Source organism: Ovis aries, chromosome 6, assembly GCF_016772045.2.
Source record: "Ovis aries strain OAR_USU_Benz2616 breed Rambouillet chromosome 6, ARS-UI_Ramb_v3.0, whole genome shotgun sequence".
Classification (NCBI taxonomy): Eukaryota; Metazoa; Chordata; class Mammalia; order Artiodactyla; family Bovidae; genus Ovis; species Ovis aries.
The window spans coordinates 60,240,826-60,262,957 of NC_056059.1; the positions used below are offsets into that span (position 1 = coordinate 60,240,826).

General features: G+C 42.3%; 1 protein-coding gene across 24 annotated transcripts in view; it reads right to left on the reverse strand.

Moving 5' to 3' along the window:
* Window positions 1–22,132, reverse strand: part of RBM47 (RNA binding motif protein 47) — a 169,707-nt gene that overhangs the window by 129,222 nt on the left and 18,353 nt on the right. For 3 of the 24 annotated variants that reach the window (XM_060416996.1, XM_042251331.2, XM_060416995.1), the window contains exon 1: window positions 1–22,132. This exon is cut by the window's right edge and continues 17,251 nt beyond it. The exons of the other annotated variants lie outside the window; for them this stretch is intronic. The gene's annotated coding sequence lies outside the window, so the exon portion shown is untranslated. 24 annotated transcript variants of the gene reach the window in all.

A 22,132-nucleotide genomic window follows, 5' to 3' on the forward strand; every position in this document is an offset into this window, starting at 1 on the left:
CTGTCTGCTTAATTCCTTTCCTCTTCCTCATTCTCCTCCTCCAACTTTATAGTGCCTTCTCTCAGTTGTGAAAGATAATCAAACTGCACAACAAATGAGTTTGGGTTCCTCATTTGAAACCTAAAACTCTAGATCCTCTTCCTGGTTTCAGGGCTCCAAGAATTCCTCAGAACATTACAGGAGGGCCTTGTGGACAAGCAACGAGGAAACTCCCACATGTGGCAGAGGCTGTGTGACCAGAGCACAGTGACAATTGATCTACACGTTAAAGGGAGAACAGGCTTGAGATTATGGTTGACAGCATCTGCCAGTGAGTCAAGCCGCTGGGGGCTGGTTCACAGGCATTCACCAATGGCGTCAGTCAACCTGTCCCCTGGTCCCGGCCGACCCTCATTCTTCTCTGCAGTGCTGACCTCCCATGACGTGGCAGAGCCACAGTGAGTCACACACGTCCTGTCCTCCTAGTTGACCAGCTCACAGTCCCACCCTTACCCAATGCAGGTTTCCAACATGGACGCCAGTAGTCCTGTTTAAGGGCGTCTATGCATGTGGCAAGAACCTGGCCCTCACTTTCAGACAGATATGATTTTGAATCCTGAATCACCCTTTCTTGCTGATAACTTTAAGACCATCTCATATTTAAAACTGTGACAATAATAACAACTCCATGAGCTTGTTAAATGTCATGTCAAGGATTCCAGGGCCTGGTATACAGTAGCGGCACAAAAGAGTCAGCTATTATTTTTGTTACACTGGGGACTCATGGTCTACCTCAAGAGCTTTCAACAAACAGTAAAAAAATAGATTATGTTAGAACAACTTTTATTTTACCATCAAATTTATTTACTTTTTTCTTCTCCTAAAATATATTACTTGACAGGACAATGCTGCATCACTAACCCTCTAATAATATTACCAACCTCAGACTGGAGTCAGCCCAGATACAGAAAGTGCCCTGGAAGATTCATCAAGTGTTCACTTCCCTACAGAGAATATTTTCTAACTTAGGAAGCAAAGTTATACATACTCCCAAGCAAAGTTGGGAGCTTTCTGACTGTGGCTATAAGTGATACACTAAAACAAGCAACCTGACAACACAAAAAATAACCATATATCATCCTTGTGTGTCAAGCACTGGGGCACTGTTGAAATGCTATTATGGAGGGTTACACTGAGAGGCTGGCAGTAGAGAAAGGTCAGGGCATTTATTCTCGAGGTTACTTCCCTTCTGGGTGACAGAAGGGTGGCTGCGGCCCTTTACCAAAGGCTCCTGGGAGGGTCTCTGTTTTCTCTGGGTTCTTGGCAGTACTTCACAATCCTTGCTGGCTTCCCTAAACCCTGATAATCCCTTTATGAATCTCTCCTCAATTACCCTGGTAAGTGTATATCTGTTTCTGTTGGCGGGGGGGCGGGGGGGGTGCGGGGCCGGGAATCTGACTGATGTAGCTGCTCCCAACCCACTCCAAAAGATAGTGTCAAAACAACTTAGCAGAAGTGGCTGGGGGGCAGGGGCCACACCTTAATTTGAGGATGCTTCACCAAGATTTCAAGCTCCTAGAACCAAAGTCTAATGACTGCCTGCTATGATGTCAGCACTGTGCTAGGTGCCAGAAATGGGGGGAACCTTGAGCTTACCCGTTAGCAAGGAGGACCAGGTATACAAATTGAAAAAATTCAGGCAACAGTAAGCTCTGCCCAGCAGTAAAAGCTGGGCAATGGGATGGAGACTCACGGGGATCAGAGAAGGCTCTGAGACACTCGTGCTGAGAACTGGAAGAAGTGGAGGGGCACGAGTGGAGATCTGAGGAAAGGACAATCTAGGCATAGACAAGTACAAGTGTCCTGTGCAAATGGCTGCCAGGAAGAAGTCTGTTTGCTCGTGTTGCTTTTAATTCAGGAACAGAAATCTGGTGATGGAGGCAGAGATGAAAAAGCTGAGGTTGGGGAAGTGGCCAGAGGTCCTGTGATGAAGAAGCCCTGGTGAGGAGTTTGAGTTTTACTCTAAATACAAGGAGATGTCACTGAAGAGTGCTGAGCTTTGCAGGGCACCATTTGGGAAGACAGAATTTGAAAGCATCCCACAGAGATGGTTTGTTTGCTTTCCTAGCGGAAGACTTCTTCCTGGTACAATCTGTTTCTGAAAGGATGAGAAGGGGTGGGGTGGGGAGTGGGGTTGAATTAGCACTTCAGAAGAAGAAAGCTCATAACCCACTGATAGAAAACGCTTTGAAAGATAACCTAGAGAGCATTCAAAGTATGTGATTGGTTGAAGAGGGTTGGTGGTTGTGGTGGTGGTGGTGATGGTGGTGGACGTGGATGGAGGTGGTGGTGGTGGTGGTGGTGATGGTGGGAGAGCTTAAAAAGACAATTACATGTCCCTAAGTTGGAGGAGAGTTCAGTGTGGGCAGGGGCAGTAATGAGAAAATGGATTCTACCAGGGTGGTGATTAGACCAACTTCTCAGAGGAAATGACAGTTGAATTGTTTTGATAAATGAACAGGTATTGAGAGTAGGACTTAAAACTGGAGAAGAAACACTTAGGGGGTCTGGTGTAGACACATGATACAGCCTGCAGCCATAACAATGTGTTCAGGAAATGTCAATAGTTTGTAAGGAATAACTGGGTCATAGTACAGAAAGTGGCGTTGGGAGGAGACATCAGACACACAGGGGACCGGGAACCCACTGCAGAGGACTTGGTATGCTTTGCTAACTAATCGGTATTGAGGGACATAATCAGACATAACTCTCCCCCTGGACTAACTGGTTAGTGAGCACCTCGAAGGCAGGAGCCTTGTTATAATATTCACCTTCGTATTCTGAGCACCTATCTGAGAGCCTGGCACATAGGAAGTGCTCGATACATACTCCTAAATGAAACATTAGGAGAGTTATGGAGTGTGCCAAGTACAGAGTAAAAGAAGAGAAACTTCAGGATCAAAGGCTAATTGCAGAATGGGGCAAAGAACAAGGAGGGAGAAAAGGAGAAGAAAGAAAAGTCAAGAATAAGACTCAAAGAGAACAAGTAATTGTAACATTAAACACAACTTGCAAACGAATGAAGCTCTGACCAAGCCTTGCAGATAACTATAGCAACATGGCAGATTGGGTCCCCAAAGACAATGTTGGATACTTTATAAAGCCCTTAATAATAACAACAACAATAATAACCTCATAATTCAATAATTATGAACAAACTGAGTGCTTCTCATATGCCAGGCACTTTATATGGGTTACATGTTTTAATCTTTATAAGAATGTTATCAGGTAGGGACTATTATTGTCCCATTTTATGGATGAGGAAATCAAGGCTTAACAAGTTTAAAATACTAGTCTGAGGTCACACAACTGGAAAATGGCAGATCAGTAAATTCAAGCCCAGGTCTGCCTGACTCCAAAATTTGAGTTTTTAACCACAATTTCATTTTGTGTGTGTGTGGTATTTTTTTCTTTTCTTTTTGGCCACACTGCGAGGCCTGTGAAACTTTCCCGACCAGGGATGGCACCTGTGCGCCCTGCAGAGTCTTAACCACTGGACCACTGGGGAAGTCCTAATCACAATTTCTTTGGTGATTACAGGATAAAATATTATTTAAGTGCTTTATAAAGTTGTCTATAATTAGATTCATTAAACCATACTGTTGATTGGCTCTTTTAACCAATTAAAAGTTATTTAAAGTTCCAAAGTTTAGATTGAGATTCTCCTAAAATAAATGGGATTAAACATGTGATGCAGTTTTGGAATCAAAGATATCCCAAGATCACCTGGGTTTGACAAGCTTAAACAATAAAAAACAGAATTATTAAATATATGTTATGATTTGCTACGACACAGAATTCCCTGTTCGTGTTTTAACTGAGCTCATTGTGATATTCTCATCAAGTAAACTGGTGAGAACCCTGTGGACCATGACATGGAACCTTTCATTCCAATCCAGCAGAGGAGTGCTGCTCTATATTAATTCATGCGAGACATTTATGTGATTTTAAGTTTTATTGTGGTCACTTTTTAAAAGTACAAAACCAGGTGACGTTCATTTTAATATATTTTCTTTAACCCAATATATCCAAAACATCATTTCAACACGTAATCAATATAAAAATTAGTAACTATTAAATGAAATATTTTACTTTTTTTCTGAAATCTTCAAAATCTAGTGTGCATTTTACACTGATAGCACATTGCAATTTGGATGCTACATTCTCATTGGAAATAATCAGTACTGCATAAAATTTACAGTTGAAAATGTAGACTCACATATCCAGGTTGCTCCTAACATAAGCTTCCCAATAAAGTTGTGTTTAACTGCTTCCATTTTTACATTTAATTAAAATTTTTAAATTCAGCTCAGTCACACTAGCCACACACATTTCAGTGGCCACAAGTAGCTGGTGGTCATTATACTAGAAAGCATGGCTGTAGCTGTAGATTATGGTTTTTTCCCCCACATGCTCAAAAAGCTGAAAGTAATGCTGGCTAACAATGTGAAGCAACTATTCTCAATTTACAGGGTGAATTACCTTTACGTTCACTACTTCCATTAACATTGCATACCCTGTGACTGAAAAATAAGGCAGACAAAATGACTGTGAGGAATATTGTTAATTCATTACTTTGCTTTTCCAACAGGTTGTACTTGGGGCCATTAAATGAATACCTAGTTCATGTGACTGGACTGCTTAAAGATTTTATCCCAACAAATCCTTGTTTGCAAAATCAAAAAAACTAAGAGGATTAGACGTTTCCATGTTAGTTAAACTAGGAAAACAGAGTTGCTGCTGTTTATTTTAAAACTTTACTATGCACAGGGGAAAAAATTGGTATGAAATGGAACACATGTGCCAAATAAAAAATGAAAAGGGGAAAATAGATCAATTTCCTTTGAGCCTCATTCTTAGTATCTTTTTCATTTCAGAGCACCAGAACTAGTTTATAGTCATCCAAAACTGTGACATTTATTGTAGAAGAAAGGAAGCAACTAAATCACCCCATATATATCCCTAACTGTTTCATTAGGCTCTAATAAACTGACCTTTAAAGGTCTCGTGTAAAGAAAAGCACATCCATTACATAACCACCTATTATTTTCTCGCCTCACACTGGCCGTGCTGGTTAACTGGAGTAACCACATTGCTGGGGCTTCTCAGGGCAAAACTCATCTTAGCATTCATGCTTCACAACAAATCAAAGTAAACCCAGGCATCTCCAGAAGATGAGGATGTCTCAGCACATGAGGGAGCATGGTTTATTAACCAGGCTCCTTCGGCTACAACGGTGGTCACAACAGGTCATCCATCAAGCACCATACAGAGAACATAGCTCTTTAGGGCAGGCACAGAGGCTATTTTTTATTCATTTTGATGCCCAGCACCAACTATAATTCTTGGCAGGTGGCAGGCACTCTAGAAATATTTGTTGAATGAATGAATGAATATATTCAGGAACAAAAGTGGAGTGGGCATTCTTTGGCAGTCTGGAAGGTGGTGAGCAGAGTGGTATTCTTCTCTTCCCATACCATCCTCCCTCTTTCCCCAACCCTAAGCTTCCTCCCTAAAGTACACTCGATGGGTCACATCCACTCAGTTCAACCAAGATTCATTAAATGCTCAGCACCTATGGCTAAAAAGACTTAGGACAGGAATCCATAAGAGAACAGAGGGTACTCATCAGAGAATTAACGTGTTAGGGAGACGCCATAAAGGCCAGCTCCCCATCTCCCACTTCTCTGCAGAACATGTCGAATGTGAAGATTAATTGCGTTGTGATCTGATTGGTTCACCCTGTTGAAGTCTACAGTTAAAAAAAAAAAAACTCTTATTGAGCAGTGGTGGTGCTGGGAGGCTTCCCTAAAGACTGTGTTCCCTAATGTTAGACACATTGAAAAGAAGAGGCACCTCACATCAGAAAGAGAACCTGGAAGATTAGCCTTTGACCACCAGGAACAGAAACTCCTAAGGTTTGGGGTTTTCTCTTGGATGTGGAGTCACACTTCTAGAGGGTGTTAATGGCAACCTCCGTTTCACGTAAATGTCAAGGAAGGAGACTAAAAGTAAAGGTCCAACTAAACGAGGAAAAGCCTTTTGTTGTTAGAGTATCTAGTTGTACGTAACTTTCTGTGCTATTCCACTCCCTCAAGTATCCTATATCCAGCTTGGACTCAAGATGTGGGGAGAAGGGCTCCTGAGAACAGCTGGGTAGGGAAGGGGGTGGTAGTGGTAACTGGTGACAGATGTCCAAGGAGAAAGTGGTCGTGCGAAGTAAGTCTTAGAGAGAAGGACCAGGCACCCCTCCCCAAGGGTGACCTTTTCCATTGCCAATCTGGAAGACCTGGGTTCCTTTTTAAGGGTGTTTTCTGGGTTTTCCTTGCCATAGACAGTGCATATATACACACAGCAGGTAAATGCAAGATGGCACCACGATGGGGTGAATGGGGGTTGGGGAGAGATTCAGAACAGCTGCGCACAAGCAATGAAACAAATTTTAGATAGCAGTGTGGCCTTGGGCATATCACATGACTTCCTAGGTCTTCGGTGTCCTCATCCATAAAATGAGGGGTTTGGTCCAAATATTACCAAAGGGAACTTCCTGCTCTGCTGTGAGCTAAAATGCGTGATACACACTAACTGCTCGAAGAGTCAAGAATGGAGAATTCTAGTGTGCTGGGATAGTTGGAAAGGTCCTGGTGGAGGAGGCAGGACTTGCAAGGGGATGGAGGATAAAGAGGATTTAGCTATCTAGGGAGACAAGCAGAGGGAAAGAGACAAATGGAAGAACAGTTCAAATAGACTCCGAGCCTTAGACTGGGGAATCCTTGACGATTGGAAGTACTAACGCGTTGGGACCAGATGCAGGGACCTTAAGGAGGGCTGAATGAGGAGCTGGCGGGTGAAGTGGGGAGTCACACTAAGGAAGAGACCAGAGGCCCCGACTCCTCAAACTTCCCTGTGGTTCCAAACATTTGAGTGAGTTTAGTCGCTAAATCATGTCTGACTCTTCTGGAACCCCATCGACTGCAGCCCGCCAGGCTCCTCTGTCCATGGGATTTCCCAGGCAAGAATATTGGTGTGGGTTGCCATTTCCTTCTGCAGAGAGTCTTCCTGACCCAGGGATCCAACCTGTGCCTCCTGCATCACATAAGGATTCTTTACCACTGAGCTACCTGAGAGGCCCTCCAAACATTTACCCATTCAGTAAACATATTAAAACTGTGTGCCAGGCCCCAGATGCTGGGGGCAGGGAGAACATGGACACTAAGAATGAAAACAGTAAGTGGCCTGCTTTATCCTTCCACTTTTACGAATTCTTTCCCCTTTCGGGCATGTTTTGGGGTTTAATTTCATTTGATTTCACTAAATAAAATCTTGGAGAGAGCTGAGTGGCTTTCTTTCCTTAACCCTTCAGAGGTTTGTCTACATAAGGGGTATAATGACACTCTTCAAAGATAATTAATTGTAAGAATTAAATGAGCTGCCCAGGGCGGGATGGGGAATGAATGCCACACTAATTAGGGTTGCTAATTACATGAGACAAGTAAATGGTAGTGCCCTAAACAAATGCTGGTTACTGGCATTTCTACTGGTTTCATTTCAAGGAAGTAAAAAGATGAAAATGCAGTTCCAAGGAATTATAGTGACTTGCCTCTGGTCAAAGTGATGAAGCCAGGCCCAAAATTTGGGCTGCTGCCAGACAGCACCATGACTGGCATCTATTTTTTTTAAATCACTCTTTTGCCTGGCCAGTTCAAGGGGTCTGGCCATGTCAACTGGATAAGGGGACCCCAGCCTAGTGCCTGCCCCACTGAATTTGCACTTCTTTGAGAAGTATGCAGAGCCCTCCCAGACCCTGCAACTCAAAGGACCAGTGATACAGAGGAGACGTGGAGCCATGAGATATATCGGGCTGTAGACAAAGAAGGCAGCCAGATAAAACGGAACATCCAGTGATATTTGAATTTCAGATAAACAACCAATAATCTTCACTTGCTAAACAAGGCAACCTGAAGCCAACAGGAACATAAGACAGCCTGCAAGGTGAGTCTGGCAGGTTTTGAGGGGGAACATTCCAGGATCCCTGAGGCTTCCTCATTTAAAATTCAATGGTTCTCCCATAAGGTAATTATTTCTGTGGTGGTTTCTCTTTCAGGATTCAAAACGCCACAGTTGAACACTCAGTGAGAGTAATGATAACACATGGAAGGTCTTTATATATGTCTACTTCCGGCTGAACTTTTCCTCACCAGATGACCAAGCATGTCTTTTTGTTTTCTTAATTGAAGTATAGTTAATGTACAATATTATCAGTTATAGGCATTCAATATAGTGATTCACAATGTTGAAAGGTTATACTCCACTCATAGTTATTATAAAACAATTGGCTATATTCCCTGTATTGTACAATATTCCAATATATCCTGGTAGCTTATTTTATACCTCAGTTCGTACCTCTTAATCCCTATCCCTGTATTTCTCCTACCCTTTTCTCTCTCCCCTCAGGTAACCTTTAGTTTGTTCTCTACATCAATAAGTCTTTTTTTGTTATATTCACTACCTGTTGTATTTTTTAGATTCCACATATAAGTAATAACATATAAGTATTTGTCTTTCTCTCTCTGACTTCATTTATCATAAAACCATCCACGTCCATCCCTGCTATTACAAATGGCAAAATTTCATTCTTTTTCATGGCTGAGTAGTGTTACATTGGGGCTGCCCTGGTGGCTCAGATGGTAAAGAATCTGCCTGCAATAGGGGAGACCTGGGTTCAATCCCTGGGTCAAGAAGATCCACTGCAGAAGAGAATGGCAACCCACTCCAGTAGTCTTGCCTGGAGAATCCCATGGACAGAGGAGCCTGGGGGGTTACCGTCCGTGGGGTCACAGAAGTTGGACAGGACAAAGCATACAAAGAAAGCACCCCACAGCGCACAAAGGAAGGAACAAATCTATAAAACAAATGGTTTTGTTTCTGAAATTCACATAGAAATTCACTGGCTGGGATGAGAACCTACAAGCTTCCCAGGTGTGGTGGTAGCTACACTTTGATCAGGAGATTTATTTTAGCTTCCATCATCTCCATCCTCACCCCTTCTGAGTGAGGCCAAAGTACTACAGTGATGAACTGCTTGAAAGTGAAAGTGTTAGTTGCTCAGCAGTGACCGACTCTTTGCAACCCCATGGACCACAGGAAAGTCCCTAGCATTGCTTCCCTTTCAACCCCTTCTGCAGTGCCATTAAGAATTCTGATATTTACGAACTCCCTAGCGGTCCAGCGGTTAGGACTCCACACGTTCATTGTTGAGGGCATGGGTTTGTGATCCCATAAGCTTGGAGGTGCAGCCCCGCCCCCACCTCACACCGAAAAAAAAAAAAATTCTGATATTTGATGGGAGATTGCTTAGGTCTGAGGCAGAGTAAGGGGGATAGAGGTGATAACTAAAGGTTTCTCTTCAAGGTGATGTAAATGTTCTAAACTGACTGTGGTGATGGCTACAATCAGTGAGTATATTAATATCCACTGAATTGTACACTTTAAATAGCTGAACTGTACAAAGTATGAATCATATCTCAATAAAACTCCCCCCCCCCCCTTATTTCTAGTATTTAGGAAAGTGATGAACACTAAAACAGAGGACAGAATCCTCAGTGCCTGTGGGGGCATGCAAGGCCTCGAGGGAAGCAGCTAGTTTCATTTCTTTTTTTTACTTTTGATAGAGACATGAGCCCATCTTTCACTTTCCTCTAATTCCATTAATTAGAAAAAACAGCCACTCAGATGGTCTAATCTTTGGCCTTACTAAGGAGGGGTGAGGGCTGTGACTACTTGGAAAGGGTAGTGGGCAGAAGGTGGAAGCCCACACCCAACTCTAGCTGGTAGTTGCTAGGTGGTACTAGGTGGTAGCTGCTAGGCCAGGTACTGATGAACCTGTGCTTTGTATCGTTTTCTCAAAAGACAGAAACCCAGGTGCACTGAGTGGGGAGGAAGGGATAAAGACAGAAAAAATTCTCTCCAAGTTTAAATGTATGCAACTGATGCAATGTTTAAAGATTGGGCAGAACAACAGTGCATGGAAGAACAAACACAACACGCCTTGGGAGCTTCACTTTCCAGTGGACTGCCCATCTGCCACCTCTTATGCAGGTGACTATTCGATCCTGGTAGAGGTCCCTCCTCCTGGAGCAAGGGCCGCTGTGCCCAAGCCGAGGACACAGCGCCTCTCATTTGATGCACACCACTTGGCTGTGGCTATCTTAAAAAGCAACACCCAAGGGTGGAAACGACTCAGTTGTCCATCGACAGATACACAAACAAACTGTGGTCTAGCCACACGAGAAAATACTATCCAAACCTGAAAAGGAAGGAAGTCTTGATATATGTTAGAACATAGATGGACCTCAAATACATGATGTTAAGCGAAAAAAGCCAGATACAAAAGGCCACATGTTGTAGATTCCATTAATATGAAATATCCAAAGTAAATAAATCCATAGAGACAGAAGGCAGATAAGTGGTCACTAAGGAGAAGGAGATCAGTCAGGGGTGTTCACTGGAAGGACTGATGCTGAAGCTAAAACTCCAGTACTTTGGCCACCTCATGCGAAGAGTTTACTCATTGGAAAAGACTCTGATGCTGGGAGGGATTGGGGGCAGGAGGAGAAGGGGACAACCGAGGATGAGATGGCTGGATGGCATCACTGACTCGATGGACGTGAGTCTGAGTGAACTCCGGGAGTTGGTGATGGACAGGGAGGCCTGGCGTGCTGCAATTCATGGGGTCACAAAGAATCGGATATGACTGAGCGACTGAACCAAACTGAACTGAAGGAGTAGGGGCTTCCCTAGTAGCTCAGATGGTAAAGCATCTGCCTGCAGTGCCGGAGACCCCGGTTCAATCCCTTGTTAGTGAAGACCCCCTGACTGAGCGACTAACACACACACAGAGGGTAGGGGAAAGTGAGGTGAACAGTGATTTCTTAAATGGATATACTGTCTCCTCTGGAGGTGATGAAAATGTGTTTTGGAAGTAGATAGAAATGATGGTTACATTACATTATCACTGTTAAAAATAGCATGGTGATTCCTCAGAAAATCAAACAGAATTATTACATGAGCCAGCAATTCTACTCCTAGCTATAGTCTCAAAGGAATTAAAAGCAGGGACTCAGAGAGGTACTTGCACATCAGTATTCACAGCAGCATTATTCACAACAGCTGAAAGAGTGATAAAAAGATTCATCAAGATGAGTGGATAAACAAAATGCGGGACTACACATGGGGTCGCTAAGAGTCGGACACGACTGATGGGACTTAGCAGCAGTAGCAGCAGCACACATATTATTCAGTCTTAAAAAGGAATGAAATTCTGACATGTTACAAATGAACCTTGAGGAAACTACACTAGGTGAAATATGCCAGTCACAAAAAGACAAATACCATGTGATTCTACTTTTGAATCATCTGACTAGTCAAATTCATAGTAAAGTGAAATTGTGGTTGCTAGAGGTTGGGGAAGGGAAAATGGGAAATTATTGTTTAATAAGTTTCAGTTTGGGGAGATGAAAAATTTCCAGAGTGGATAGTTAAAATAATAAATTTTATATTGTTATATTTTGCCATAATAAAAACATTTTTAAAACTCTTTCATTTCAGGTATTTATCAAAATGCAGATTCTCAGGCTTTGGACCCTGAGTGAGTCTGACCCAGGTCTCAAGCTGTACACACCAGAGAATCGTTGCCCCTTCCTCTCCTCACTGAAATGACATTTTGAAGCTTAATTCAGTTTACTAACCTCCCCATCCCATTTAGTATCAATGGAAACTATTTAGGATACACATTATTATAAAAACACTACTTAATTTTTTTATTCAATAAACCACCTTCAAGGATGGAAACCTTGAATTATACCTGACTACTATACTAAAAGAAAGAAACCCCTGGAAGACCACTTCAGAGGTATCTGAAACCCTCATAAACGTATGTCCCTACTGACCCAAGGAAATAGTTTAGAAAAATCTCTTATTTTTCTCTCCTCCTCTCTTCCACCCACTTTAAACATGAAAATTTCCACTCTGGCCTCTTTTCTGACCAGAACTGTGGAAAAGTGAGGAACACAAAGGACAGCAAATTCCGCTACAGTCAGGGATATTTCTCCTGATTTGAAATGATAATGGAGCGATGGGGGCCCTTACGCAATCTGCTCAGATTGGCTCTTTTGGAGGCATTCTGTGAAACAGCACGTTCCAGTGTCTTTAACATCTTCCGACTGAGACAGCAAATCTGCATGGAGTGACAATGGGCCCGGACAGGAAGAGTCAAGGCCGCGTGGTACAGCAGAAGCCAGAGCTTAGACTGATCATTCTACAGGCACTCCTATTTCAAACAGGAGTAGATAAACGGTCATGGCTACCAAACTCCTCTGCCTGGCATTCAAGGCCTCGCCTCACCAGACAGTCTCCTTCATTCCCCTGCTCATCTCTCTATTTCCCTTCATAGAAGGTCAGACTGATCTATTTGCCACCTAATATCTCTGCCTCGGTGCTTTTCTTCATGCTGTCCCCATGGCCAAGAAAATTCTTGCTCTAAATTCCATTGATCCAAACCCTTGTTGTTTTCCCCTGCCACCTCCTTCAGGAAGTCCTTCCAATTGTCCCCAGAAGGAAATCATCTCTCCATCCCTTCCAATCCAGTAACTTTTCTGTACCTCTCTTACAGTTTTTATCACATTCTACTTTGTATTTACCCTGTAGTATTTATCATTTTCTATTGTTCAGTTTTTATTTCACTTACTTAAAAGCTCCTTCAGACTGAAGACTGTATCATTGCTCTCTGTATTTTAACTTTTATGGCAGACACCCCAGATTGCTATTCCCCTCTTCTATCCTAAGGGAACTCCAGAGTCTCCCCAGTAATAGACAGGCTACCTGGCTTCAAAGTCCATGAAGCTCGCCATGGGGAACCCCTGGAGTGCACAGCACCATCCATTATTCATCTATTATTAGAAGAGGAAATCATCAAGTTGGAACAAATATCTATTTAATTCTGGCTTAGGAAAGGAAAAGATCCATTGTTAAAAAACAAGGAAGAGGTATCATTATTTTTGCAAAAGGAACTGAAATTCCTCATCAACTTTTTATAAATTTATGTTTAAAAGGGCATTTGTTCAATTACTCTTTGCTGACCTCTGCCTGTCTCTGCAGCTGGTGTGGACATAATCTCCTAGGGTACAATAAGCCAGAACTCTAGGAGAAAGAAGACAAGGCAAGTCCAAGGGAACTCAGTGTGCTAAATGAAGAGACAGTTAGCACAATGCTAAGCTGAGAACTTTCTGGAGGGAGGAGGTGACTATCCTTGGAGCTGTTCTATCACAGGACAAACAGAATTTGTTGGTTTTGTAGGCATGGGGGTGGGAAAAGCAAGCATAAGAGGAAAAGCAGCTTAGAGCAGAAGAATAAAATGTAATCATCCAGGGGAAGGGGGATGGGAGGGGAATGGTCAATCACTGCTCTTGTCAAGAAACCAGAGAGGGAATTCCCTGGTGATCTAGGGGCTAAGAGGGTGCCCTAGTCAGGGACCTGGATTCCACAAGCTGCAACTAAAACCCAGTGCAGCCAAATAAATTTTTTTTTTTTTTAAAAGCTTTTTGTCCACTTCAGCCTGCTCCCAGCCAAGGCACACACACCTCCACATCAATCTTTCTCTAGCCAAATTACGTACTCTGTGTTTATGTGTGTGTGCGCGCATGCTGGACAAGGGGTCGGCAAATATTTTTTTGCAAGGATCAAATAGTAAATATTTTAGGCATTGCAGGCCATACAGTTTCTATTCCAGCTACTCAGAGCTGCCAAGTCACACAAAGCAACCAGGGACAGTGTGTTTTTACACTGTATGCCAATAAAACTTTATTTATGGAACTGAAATTTGAGCTTCATATGATTTTCAGGTGTCACAAAAGATTATTCTTCTTTTGATTTTTTTCCCTAACCATTAAGTAAGCCAACAGGTTATATATGGGTTTATACCGTATATATTATAGTAAAGGCAAGAAGCCATGCCAGAGAGTGATAATCCCTACATTTTGGGTGAGACCCCTCCTGTAAAGGGAGGAAGGGGATTGGGATTGGGTGCAGTTTGCAAGGAGCTTCAGTTCTCTCATGTTTTATTCCTTATGTTGGCCCGTGGACACAGGGTTATTTGGAAAAGTACCATTCCTTGTACTTTTCAGTAGGTCTGAAATATTTCAGTAGAAGTAAAAAGGAAGGTACATAAAATGAGTGTGCTCCAGTTCATTTCTATTTGCACTAATGACAAATAAACAAATAAACAAACATTTACCCATGAAAATTTTTTTCAATTTTTGAACTGCTATATGAGACTTCCCTCAGGATCTCAAGCACAAAGAACTAGGTACCTGGCAACAATGTACTCACATCTCTTATCCAAAACATCTTGATTTTACTTCTGCCAAGGCAATGGCACCCTACTCCAGTACTCTTGCCTGGAAAATCCCATAGATGGAGGAGCCTAGTAGGCTGCAGTCCATGGGGTCGCTAAGAGTCAGACATGACTGAGTGACTTCACTTTCACGCACTGGAGAAGGAAATGGCAACCCACTCCAGTGTTCTTACCTGGAGAATCCCAGGGATGGGGGAGCCTGGTGGGCTGCCGTCTCTGGGGTTGCACAGAGTCGGACACGACTGAAGTGACTTAGCAGCAAAGCACTTACTGTTTTCTAAAACAGCACCTTGTGGTCAATTCAGTATACAAATTGCTAATACAACTTCACAAAATGGCACATTTTTAAGGCAGGGAGCTATGCTAGGCGCCAACAGTTGCTTTCTGAAAATTCTTTTGTGTATTATTGCACAGCAGAGTAGTGTGACAGGGATCAAAAGATTAAAAATAATTTTAATTAACTCCTTCTACTAATATAAGTAGCAGAATAACCATTGAATTTTGCCTCAATTTATACTGGAAAACAAGCATCACTGACCAAAATTACAGAACTTTTAAAACGCTGTTTTAAAGAATCAAAACATCACAAATGCTCTGCAGGAACGAAAAGCTGAAAATGATGTAATAGGGTAAGGCAATAAATTAAACTATTTATAAAAACCTTTTGATTTAGGGTTTCTATATTCTTTTTCTACCCACTCTCCAGCATCCTTCAGTTCTGTGCTTTACCTGCAAATGTATCATATCAGCATGTCGTCTGTCTGTCAGTCAGAAGGAGAATCTATCCTTATAGGGCTCTGATACCAATGAGTTCATCATCTTTAACTTCAGCAAATAATTAGAACTGACAAAGACTGTGCTCTATAACTAAAATAATTATTAGAAAAAGATATTCCTAAAGTTCAGATACCCCCCAAAAGAGAAAGGAATAAATTCAGCAGGAGGACTTCAGAACCCAAACAGGAAGTACCACCTCCAACCCAGGAAAATGGGGATTTAGTTAGGCTGATCCTTAGTACAGAAGATTAAAAATTACCGCAGAGCCTTTGTCACACTCCTCCCACTGAATGGTGGAGTGTGTTTTCCTCCATTTGAACTTGGGTGGGCTCTGTGCCTGCTTTGACCTGAAAGTGACCCTGTGCCAGCTTCCAGGCCCAGGTCTGCAGAAACTGGCAGCTCTAATGTCCTCTCTGGGCACACTCATCCTTGGAGTGCCTGGCTGACATGAAGAAGTCCAACTACCCTGTAGGAGAGACCTTATGAAGAGGTTTGAGATTATCCCTGCCAAGGTGCCAGACATGTGAGAGAAGCCATTTTGGATTCTTGGACCAGACAAGCCACAAACTGATCATCACCAACAGGTCCCTTTTGATGTATATAACCACATGAAGAATCTCCCTGCTGGGCAATGCCCGAATCACGAGAGATGACAGGTATTCATTGGTGGTTGCTTGACCTACTAGGAAATCAGAGTAGTTTAATGTACACCAAGAGATAATTGAACCTATGGCTGAGCCATGTTGATGTATGGCAGAAACCAACATGATATTATAATTATCCTTCAATAAATTTTTTTTTAATTTAAAAAAAGAGATAATTGAAGCCCTTGCATCATTCTGAAAACTACAGACTAATGTAACCCCTCACTTAAAATTTCTGGAGAGCAAATTCTCTGGTGGTCCAGTGGTTAGGACTCTGCACTTTCACTGCCTAGGGCTCAGGTTTGATCACTGGTCAGGGAACTAAGATTCCACAAGCTGCACAGTGTGGTGAAAATTTCTTAACTGATTAACTTAAAAAAAAAAAAATTCTGGAGAGGTGACTTCCACCCAAAACAAGGAATCTTAGGCAGTATTACTCTTGAGAGCAAAACTAGGCCCTATATAGATGAAAGTTTTTACAAATAGGCTAATTTATTCTCTTATCCTATTATATCATTTTCAGTTTTCCATTCCTGCATAGAGAAGGAAGACTCTAGCTAAATATAAGGGCTTCCTAGTAGGGCTCTCCATTCTTAGCCTAAAGTGTCTCATGGATGATGATGCACCACCACTGTAAGAATTCAAGGCCAAGACAGAAACAGGAAGCACAGCAACAAAACCCTGCAAGTTTGGAGTCAGAAAGACCTGTGTCTGGATCTGTTTGGCTATAATCACCTCTGTGATCCAGAGAAAACTGCTTAACCTCTGGAAGTCGACTTGCTCGTCGGTAAAACAGGAATATTAACAACAGCAACTCTGGCAGCTGTAATGAGCACCTGGTCCCTTGTATGCCCTCAGTGCACGTTATCAGAGCATGATTGTCACTAATGCTGCAAAAGCATTCCTACACTGGATGGAATGTCGAACCAGAAAGCCCCTGTGGTCCTGTCCAGCTGAAAAATGCTAGATGTCCACCCATGGACAACTTTGCTTGCTGAAAGCTAGCTGGAAGCAGCCAAAACCATTTTCAATTACAACTCAATCAGGTCAATGGCGTTCTCTTTCTATTAAGTTGAGGTCATTTAATTTGTACATAAGTCCTTAATTATTTAAGCAGAAAAGAACAATTAATTTAACTCACGTGTCAAAAAAGTTTTCCTTTACTTGTTGGTTGACTTGACACAAAGAGTTACAAAGCTCCATTGTGGATTTATCATGTAGATGGCGCACCATTCTCCCTCCCTTAGTGCCAGCTTCCTTTGTTCCTGGAGACTCAAAGTTCAAGTACAACTGCCATTCCCAGATGGCCCTGAGTCATAGACAGGACTTACAGAAATAGTTTCAATTCAGGCACTTTACTAGTCCTGTGACTTGGGGCACATTAAGAAATCTCTCTGGGCCTCAGCTTCCTCATCTGGAGAATGGGGATTTTAATGAACCGTGACAGTTGGACTGTGAAGAAAGCTGAGTGCCGAAGAATTGATGCTTTTGAACTGTGGTGTTGGAAAAGACTCTTGAGAGTCCCTTGGTCTGCAAGGAGATCCAACCAGTCCATTCTGAAGGAGATCAGCCCTGGGATTTCTTTGGAAGGAATGATGCTAAAACTGAAACTCCATATCCAGTACTTTGGCCACCTCATGCGAAGAGTTGACTCATTGGAAAAGACTCTGATGCTGGGAGGGATTGGGAGCAGGAGGAGAAGGGGACGACAGAGGATGAGATGGCTGGATGGCATCACCGACTCGATGGACGTGAGTCTGAGTGAACTCCAGGAGTTGGTGATGGACAGGGAGGCCTGGCGTGCTGCGATTCATGGGGTCGCAAAGAGTCGGACACGACTGAGTGACTGAACTGAACTGAATTGAACTGATAGAGATGTTCTAAAGATGAAATAGAATAATGACTCCATATGGTTCATATGTTGTAAAACAAAATGCCATTTTCTTAGTAGTTATTACTTTCACAGCAAAATCATGGCAGGTAATAAATTCCAAGACAATGAAGCCAGATGAAAACAGAGAGAAGCAGCTCAGGATCTTAGATTCACCATTAGTTTCTCTTCTTAGTTTTCATAGTTTGCTGTTTATTTCTTTCTGGAACAAGATGTTTTAATTAAAAAAATTCTTTTTGGGGGCTTCCTTGGTGGCTCAGTGACAAAGAATTAGCCTGCCAATGCAGGAGACCCGAGTTCGATCCCTGGTCTGGGAAGACCGCACATGCCTCAGAGCAACTAAGCCTGTGCGCCACAACTACTGAGCCCACAAGCCACAGCTACCGAACCCTGCATGGTGGAGCCTGCGCTCTGCAACAAGAGAAACTACTGCAATAAGCCCGCACACTGCAATGAAGGGCAGTCCCCACTCTTGGCCTCTAGAGAAAAGCCCGTGCATCAGCGAAAACCCAGCACAGCCGAAAACAAACACAATTATTAAAAAAATTAAAAATCCTTTTTGTTAACTGCTTTTATTTTCTTCGTATGTTTTAAAATATAAACTTCATTGAAGCATTTCATATGTACAGAAAATGCACAGATTAAAAGAGTATTTCTCAATGAATTTCACAAACCGAACACGTCACTAGCACCACAGAGGTCCCTCTTACGTCCCCTTCTAGTCATCATCCAGCCAAGGTTGACAGCTATCCTGACTTCTAATTCCACAGATATGTCTCTTTTTGAACTTTAGGTAAAAGGGACTCATATATTTTATTAAGCCAGGGTTCTTTCACTAAAAATTAGGTTTGTGAACTGTGAACACATTTTTACATGCAGTAATAGTTCTTCATTCTCACTGTATATAGTATTCTATTGAATGAATATACCATAGTTTTAAAATTCATTCCACTATTCATGGATATCTCGGTTGCTTCCAGTTTGGGGATATTTTTAATGATGCTTGCTAAGGGCATTGTGAAACTTACCTTTTGGTGAACATATGTAACAGATTTCTGTTGGGAACATACCTGGGAGTGAAACTGCTGGCTCATAAAGCACGTATGTATACTTTCAGGTTTAGTGGGTCCTCTTTTGGGCACCTCGCATTTTAATCAGTGCTTATTTTATATCTCCTCTCCCTGCTTCCAGGATCTTACTCTTTCATTTGATCTCATACAACAAACCGCACTTAGTTTTGTTAAAAACAGAATCGGTCATGTTTGTCTCAAAACATTCTGCGATTTGGAAATGTCATTCATAACACTGTCACAATCAAGGTCTTTCCTCTTTGGCCTTCATCAATTGCTTACTCATTTAACAAGTAAAGTTCCCAGCCTTGAAGCACCTCAAATCTGATAGGGACACACTAAAACAGTAATAGCAAGGTAAGACATCTTAGAGCCAAGTTCTGGCGAACCCAGAGGATATGGGAAGACTTAAGAAGGGAGGAATTTTATGAGCTGGTGATAAAGAATGGAGAGAGAAGAGGAAAAGAACAACAAACTGTAATGAAAAAGCATGCGTCCAAGGAGAAGGGAAGCACATTTGATGAGGCAACTCCATGGGGTACTGTGGTGACAAGCCACACGTGGGGCTGGAGCATGGACTGGAGCAGGGTTCTGAAGGGCCCATACAGTGTCCAAACCTTACCCCGTAAGCCTCAACTTCTCAATAAATATGACGCATCCTACTGGTGAGCAAGCTGCTTTTAGGTGGTAATAAGTGAAGGCACTTCAATCTAATGGTTTGGAGAATTTAAACGTGCATTAGAAAAATACTAGTTTTCTGGTTAATGTAGGGAGATAAAGTTCCACTTTAAATAAATGTGCCTAAGCAAAACAAAAGTGAGCTGATTTAAAGAAAAAATTAAACACTTATATAGGTAAGACATAGGGGGGAAATTATAAAGGCAGTAAGAAATGACTGGCACTGGGAAACTAACATAGAACTAGAGGCAGTTTTAAAATAGGGGAATGATGCAGTCAGATATGTCTTTCACAAAGACAATTGTTGCATATAGGCTACTCAGTCTCTGGCCTCATTTACCTCACTCTCCTGCATCCCTCTTGCCATAGACAGTCCTCCAGAACAGGCTTGTCTTGTCCCACAACCCTGGCTTCACAGCATATCTAGGTGATTGAGCAGTGAACTCCAAAGCCTGACTGCCTGGATTTGGTCCCCAGATCTCTACCTGGTAACCTGGCTGGTAGCAGGCTGATAACCTGGGCAAATTGTCTTTCTGCTTTGTTTGTCACTTCACTGGGTTGTAATGAGGACGTGAAATGTGCCTGGCATTCAACAGGTACTACAGCACATACATATGTGTTAATTTATATGATGGGTTTTATCTGCCATAAAATATACCCTCCTTTCTATGCCTGGCAAACCCTTGTCCGTTTATTCAAACTCCAGCTGAAACCAAATGTCCTGATGAATGGATAAACAAAATATGGTATATCCATACAATGGAATATTTTCAGTTATAAAAAGGAATGAAACATTGATATATGCTACAACACAGATTGACCTTGAAAACATACAGGCTCACTGGAAAAGATCCTGATGCTGGGAAAGACTGAAGGCAGGAGAAGGGGACCACAGAGGATGAGATGGTTGGATGGCATCACTGACTCAATGGACATGAGTTTGAGCAAGCTCTGGGAGTTGGTGATGGACAGGGAGGCCTGCTGTGCTGTAGTCCATGGGGTTGCAAAGAGTCAGACACAACTGAGCAACTGAACTGAACTGGGAGACATCAGCTGTCCCCACTGGAGTGTAAGCAGCCTGAAAGGCAGGGAGGGTAGGTGATTCATCTACAACTCCTTAGAATTTATCAGAATGACCAGTACCTACTAGTTGCTCCAGTCCATGCCTGCTGATAGAGTAAGTAGAACCTTACCATTTGCGGGAAGAGCAGACTCGGAGAATACTGAATGTCCCCAAGTGTCCAGGCTCTAAAGTACCAACCCAGTGACTAAAGATCTTATGCCCCCATGCGGGGGCCCAACCCCTGTTGAGTATTAAGACTGTGTACAAAACAGCATAAAAAGCCCTTTCTTTTGCCATCGAGATTGAAACAAGCTTAGACTTGGATTTCTTTTTCTCTCCTGTCAACTAGGCTTGTTTGTACCCAGCAAACATGCAAATCCTGAACTTAGAGATTGTTGGAACAATGACAATCTCTGCTCTGATAATCACTGACCTGCCAAAGCCATTGTTAGTAAAGGCAGGTACAATTCTAAGATCCTGGCAAGGAAGCCACACTGTGGGTGAATGCATGATATGAAGTAAACACAAGTCGCAGAAATCCTGCAAGCAGGACAGTGGTGAACGAAGTAGAGTATCTTACATGAACATTCCTTAGACTTAGTCTGCTAATCCCGCTGTCATCCGCTGAGTTGGAAAAACAAGATGACATGAAACATGTGAATGATCTGCAGTGTTTGGATACATTTCCATACCTCTTCTTATACCCACCTTCGTTTCAGACGGTAGGTGTGAAATAGAAAAAAAAAAAAAATCAGAACATTAATTTAGCAGTCCTGAGTTAGACTGCAGGTTCCATGTGACCTTTTCCATGTGAGCCTCAGTGTCCACCTCTGTAAAATGGAGACCCCGAATATTTCAGGGACAGTACAAGGATCAAGTGAGCTAACATGAAGGAAAGTAATACAGACTTCCATTTATGGTTCAAGGACAACTATGTGAAAAAGCACAAGCACATTATTCAAAGGTACAAAAAATTTAACAAGTAGGAACCCAGGTGATTTTTCCTTTTCAGTTTCCATTTTATTTACTTTCTATAAATTACATGTTTTGCCTATGAGATAAAGTTCTATTTCTAAAGTTTCTTCCCGCCTCATCTCTTTCTGGGGTTAGGGATTCCCCCTCTAACTGGCAACTACCTGTTTTTCATATCTCTGAGTCTCTTTCAAGACTCAAGAACCATATCTACCTAGAGGGGTGGGATGACCGGGTGGGAAGTGGGAGGAAGGTTCAAGAGGGACGGGACATATGTATACCTGAAGCTGATTCATGTTGAAGTATGGCATATACCAACACAACATCGTAAAGCAATTATTCTTCGATTAAAAATAAATAAACTAAACAAAACAAAGGAATCACAGCTAATTCCAGAGCCAAACTGCCTGGCTTTGAAATCTGGTTCTGCCCTTACCAAGCAATGTAACCCTAGCCACGTTACCGGATCTCTCTGAAGCTCAGTCTTCCAGTCTGTAAAATGGAGATAATAATTGTATGTACCTCATAGCATTTTTATGTGAATTAAATGAGTTCATCTTTGTAAAGTGCTTAGGATAGGACCAGGCA